The sequence below is a fragment of the Erythrolamprus reginae genome, chromosome 2 (assembly GCF_031021105.1).
Source record: "Erythrolamprus reginae isolate rEryReg1 chromosome 2, rEryReg1.hap1, whole genome shotgun sequence".
Lineage (NCBI taxonomy): Eukaryota > Metazoa > Chordata > Lepidosauria > Squamata > Dipsadidae > Erythrolamprus > Erythrolamprus reginae.
The window spans coordinates 229,157,560-229,163,559 of record NC_091951.1 but is presented as its reverse complement, the minus strand read 5'-3'; the positions used below and the strand labels follow the sequence as shown (position 1 = coordinate 229,163,559).

The 6,000-nt window shown below is 37.2% G+C and overlaps 1 protein-coding gene across 1 annotated transcript in view; it reads left to right on the top strand.

Moving 5' to 3' along the window:
* Positions 1-5,822: 5,822 nt before the first annotated feature.
* ELP1 (elongator acetyltransferase complex subunit 1) overlaps positions 5,823-6,000 on the top strand; it is a 60,382-nt gene continuing 60,204 nt past the window's right edge. Inside the window, exon 1 of the mRNA XM_070742197.1 lies at positions 5,823-5,962. The gene's annotated coding sequence lies outside the window, so the exon portion shown is untranslated. The remainder of the gene's footprint in view (positions 5,963-6,000) is intronic.

The window sequence follows — 6,000 nt, the reverse complement described above, 5'->3', positions numbered from 1 at the left end:
AGTATTGGATTTACATGTTGTTTTTTATTACTGTTGTTAGCCGCCCCGAGTCTACAAAGAGGGGCGGCATACAAATCCAATAAATAAATAAATAAATAAATTTGCGCAATGGTGGAAAAACGAAGACATACCTCAAGATGGGTTAATGATAGAAAAAATTAGAAACTGTGCAGAAATAACCAAATTAACTCTGGAACTTAGAAATAACAAAGAATCTGTGTTTTATAACTGCTGGGACCCTTTTTACCACTGGTTAGAAAAAAAGAACAGTCTGACCAATAACTTTGCATATATACCAAATTGTATATATACAAAGATAACAATCTGATGTTTAAATTACTTCAGTAAAGGATTGAAATAAGATATATGTAAAAATTAAGCTTATCTTTCTAAAATTTCTTTGCTATGTTATACTCAACTTTACCTCTTATTTACTTATAATGTAATCATTAGTCATAATGTAACGGGCTACAGAGAACATACTTTCGATACAGATCTGCCGTTCACCCGCCCAACTTTTACTATTTGTTTGTTGTTATTGTACATTGTTTACTGTATAATTCATTGATGTTTGTCCTTTTCTTTCATATTTCTTTTTTCCCCCTTTTAAATATTTGTAGTTATTTGTACTGTTGTTGTTTATTGTATATATTCTTGTTGAGTCTATGGAGACGGGCGGCATACAAATCTAATAAATAAATAAATAAAATTTATAATAAAATAAAATAAAATGTAAAATAATGGATTGGTTAATGTTCACATTGTTATAATAATTCATTCTTACTCTGCTCACAGTCACTCATGCCCTCATCACCTCGAGGTTCGACTACTGCAACGCTCTCTACATGGGGCTACCTTTGAAGTGTTCGGAAACTTCAGATCATGCATAACGTGGCCACGAGAGCAACCATGTCTCGTCAACACTTCGTGGCCTGCACTTGCGGCCAATCAGTTTCCGGTCACAATTCAAAGTGTTGGTTACGACCTATAAAGCCCTACATGGCATCGGACCAGAATACCCCCGGGACCGTCTTCTGCCACACGAATCTCAGCAGCCGATTAGGTCCCACAGAGTTGGCCTTCTACGGGTCTCGTCGACTAAGCAATGTGATCTGGCGGGGCTCAGCCTTCTCTGGAATCAACTCCCCCCCGGAGATCAGAACTGTCCCCACCCTCCTCGCCTTTCACAAGTTGTTGAACCCTCACCTTTGTCGCCAGGCATCTTGGTTTATGGATGGTTTGATTGGGTTGTGTGATTATTTTATTATAAGGGTTTTTAAATTGTTTTTAAATATTGGATTTGTCCATTGTTTATTATTGTTGTGAGCCACCCCGAGTCTTCGGAGGGGCAGCATACAAATCTAATAAATTATTAATTATAATAGTTTGGTTTGTTTATGTACAGTATTTATTTTTTTCTTTCTCTTTTCTCTCATTTTTTTCTTTTTTTCCTTTCTGTTTTTCTTTCCCTCTTTTTTGTTGAATTATAACTTTCTTACTTGATAAAGTCTTCCTTTTCTTGTAAGGGTTTTGGAGAATGCATAAGAAGGAGTAGGCACTAGGGCATATCTAAATTACTAAAAGATAAAGATTCTAATCTAATAAAGTTTAAAGGAAATCAAGGTTGAATTCAATCAGAAGAAAATCAGATATCTAGATCAGTGATTTTCAACCTTTTTTGAGCCGCGGCACATTTTTTACATTTACAAAACCATGGGGCACATTGAGGGGGGGGGGGGGCTAAAAAAAGTTTGGACAAAAAAATTCTCTCTCTTCCTCCCTTTTGCTCTATTTCTCTCTCCCTCTTTCTCTCCCTCTTTTTTCTCTCTCTCTCCATCCCTTTCTTTCTCTCTTCCTTCTTTCCTCTTTTTTGCTCTCTTTCTGTCTCCCTCCCTACTTCCCTCTATGTCTTTCTCTCCCACCTTTCCTCCCTCTCTTTCTCTCTCTCTCTCTCTCTCTTTCTTTCTCTCTCTTGCTTTCTCTCTTGTTCTCTTTCTCTCTCTCTTGCTTTCTTGCTTTCTCTCTTGCTTGCTTTCTCTCTCTTGCTTGCTTTCTCTCTTGTTTTCTTTCTTTCTCTCTCTCTTGCTCTTGCTTTCTCTCTTGTTTTCTTTCTTTCTCTCTCTCTTGCTCTTTCTTTCTCCCTTTCTCTCTCTTTCTCTTGTTTTCTTTCTCTCTCTGAGCTTCGCGGCACACCTGACCATGTCTCGCGGCACACTAGTGTGCCACGGCACACTGGTTGAAAAACACTGATCTAGATGACAAAATTAGCTGAATAAAATTCCAGATAAAAGAGAAATATTACATAAGATTTTAGACTATGCTGAAACGGCTTACTTTAAAACTTAAAGATAAAGAAGCATGTAATTACGATAAGATCTGGGGAGTTTTATGAATGGTTGGAGACTAAAAATAATTGAGAAGTAATTTTCTTAATTACTTTTGAAGGAATACATGATATAATTTTAATTTACAAAAGACCCACATAACGAAATAAGGATTGGTGGCAGCAATGGATAACGAGTTAACACAGAGATGAAAGGATTAAAATAGATATTGAGTTAAGATGTTTATGTCTTATCATAGATAGAAAAAGGGAATATAAGGGAATAGATTTTATAATATTACTATCTTTCGATGAAATGTCTCATAATAATAATAATTTATTAGATTTGTATGCCGCCACTCTCCGAAGACTTGGGGCAGCTCATGTGTAATTAATTTCAATTAATTTAGCAAAGAAGAGGATAAAAAGTATATATTAAAAGTATTATTAGCATTTTTCTCTCTGAATGTTTAAGGTATCAAAGAAATATCATTTATTATTATTTTAGGCACTGATTCTGTGTTTTTTTACTGTTTAAGTTGTTTTTACTGTATGTTGGAGAAAAAATAAAGTTTTGTATTCCCCCACACACAAAAAAGCAGAAGGATAAAATGGAGGCTATAACACCAAAGTCCAAGATATTCTTATTTTTACAATTGAACTTGGAGAAATTTAAATTATGGTATAACAATTTATTCCAAAAGAACAGTTGGCAGGTTTACACAATATTGAACATTGCAAATTACAATGTATGGATTCACATATATTTCACTAAAATAAATCATAGGATGGTTTAGTACAATGTGCTAATTCAATCTTTTCTTATTTTTACATTCTGAGGAAGATCTGGGAATCAGATGAATGCCTAAATCTTCTTGGAAGGAATGACCCTTTATTATTAGAAGTTTGGTAGTAACTTTTCAGACTTAGAAAGGAGATAATTTAAAAGTTTGTGCCTTTGCCCTTCAAACAGTTGGAGCTCCCACTGACTAACACACTTCTACAATCGCAGATGGAATGTGAAATGGTAAATTGGTTTAATTTTGAATACAATTTAATGAAGAGAGGAAATTGAAATGTAGTGGGATAGGAAATTTGAGAAATATATTTAATAATGGAGAAATACAATAACTAATTGATATTATTGTAAGAGATTAAGAATTTAAATCTTCTTGGAAGGACGACCCTTTCTTATTAAAAGTTTGGTAGTAACACCTAAAAAACAATAAAACACCTAAAAAACAATAACTTATTGGACCCAAATCAGCATGGCTTTACTGAAGGCAAATCATGTCAGACTAATCTCATTGATTTCTTTGACTATGTCACAAAGGTGTTGGATGAAGGTGGTGCCGTGGATATTGCCTACCTGGACTTCAGCAAAGCCTTTGATACTGTTCCACATAAAGAGCTGATAGATAAATTAGTGAAGATTGGACTTAATCCCTGGATAGTTCAATGGATTTGCAGCTGGCTGAAGCGTAGACATCAGAGAGTTATTGTTAATGGCGAGTATTCTGAGCAGAGTCAGGTTACAAGCGGTGTGCCACAAGGGTCTGTTCTGGGTCCTATTCTTTTTAATATGTTTGTGAGTGACATAGGGGAAGGTTTGGTAGAGAAGGTTTGCCTATTTGCCGATGACTCTAAAGTGTGCAATAGGGTTGATATTCCTGGAGGCGTCTGTAATATGGTAAATGATTTAGCTTTACTAGATAAATGGTCAAAGCAATGGAAACTGCAGTTTAATGTTCCCAAATGTAAAATAATGCACTTGGGGAAAAGGAATCCTCAATCTGAGTATTGTATTGGCAGTTCTGTGTTAGCAAATACTTCAAAGGAAAAGGATTTAGGGGTAGTGATTTCTGACAGTCTCAAAATGGGTGAACAGTGCAGTCAGGCGGTAGGGAAAGCAAGTAGGATGCTTGGCTGCATAGCTAGAGGTACAGTGTTCCCTCACTTTTCGCGGGGGATGCGTTCCAAGGCCGCCCGCGAAAGTCGAATTTCCGCGTAGTAGAGATGCGGAAGTAAATACACTATTTTTGGCTATGAACAGTATCACAAGCCTTCCCTTAACACTTTAAACCCCTAAATTGTGATTTCCCATTCCCTTAGCAACCACTTAGATTATTACTCACCATGTTTATTTATTAAAGTTTATTTTTAAAAAAATTATTAAAGCTGGACGAATGTTTGATGGTGACATATGATGTCACCAGGCGGGAAAAACTGTGGTATAGGGGGGGGGACGACCGCAAAGTATTTTTTAATTAATATTTTTGAAAAACCGTGGTATAGACTTTTCGCGAAGTTCGAACCCGCGAAAATCGAGGGAACACTGTATAACAAGCAGGAAGAGGGAGATTATGATCCCGCTATATAGAATGCTGGTGAGACCACATTTGGAATACTGTGTTCAGTTCTGGAGACCTCACCTACAAAAAGATATTGACAAAATTGAACGGGTCCAAAGACGGGCTACAAGAATGGTGGAAGGTCTTAAGCATAAAACGTACCAGGAAAGACTTAATGAACTCAATCTGTATAGTCTGGAGGACAGAAGGAAAAGGGGGGACATGATCGAAACATTTAAATATGTTAAAGGGTTAAATAAGGTTCAGGAGGGAAGTGTTTTTAATAGGAAAGTGAACACAAGAACAAGGGGACACAATCTGAAGTTAGTTGGGGGAAAGATCAAAAGCAACATGAGAAAATATTATTTTACTGAAAGAGTAGTAGATCCTTGGAACAAACTTCCAGCAGACGTGGTAGATAAATCCACAGTAACTGAATTTAAACATGCCTGGGATAAACATATATCCATCCTAAGATAAAATACAGAAAATAGTATAAGGGCAGACTAAATGGACCATGAGGTCTTTTTCTATGTTTCTATGTAACTTTTCAGACAAGCACATTTCATTAGAAAGCAGATAATTTAAGTTTGTGCCTTTGCCCTTTCATCAAACTCCAGATTTGGAGCTATCACACAGACTAATACAATTTTCCTATAATCGCAGAAGGAACGTTCATCTATGCTGCATGAATTGGGGCACTTGCCACAACAAAGCAGCCAGCACATAATCTAGAAATCACTGGTTGCCAGAGATGAAACTACATTTAAAAGAGAACTGTTACTCACCAGGTATTAAGTCACCAGCATTTCATATACACTTCGAATATTCTATTTCAAATACGTTACTCCCTTTCAGCCCCCCAACTAACTTAAACAAAGTTAGTTCTGGAAATTTATTTATTTTGTTATCGAATTCGTCAATAATAACATTTTGCATGTTTTAACGAAGGGAGAAAACTACGCAGAACCATTCTTGAAATCGCCTCAGCCATTGCCTGCACGTGCACTTAGTTACCGCACTTAACTGCTCTGCTTCGAAGCAGTTGGAATTCAGAACGTCACTGAGCACGCGCGACCCAGCAGCCGAACTGCCCTCATTCTTTTTTAGCTTCGCCGGCTTCACAGAGCATGCTCCGGAAGGCCTGTGACCAGACAGCGGGTTTAAAGATGGCAGGCGTGCTGCGTCCATAAGCTAAGGTTGCACGCGGGCTGCTGCAAGGAAAGCGAGCGGCGCTCTTAAAGAGCCTGGAGGACGCCTTTCCCTCTTCTCGTTTGCGGAGTTTGAGGTAATCCACTGTTATCAAGGAGAAAGGGGGAGATAAAA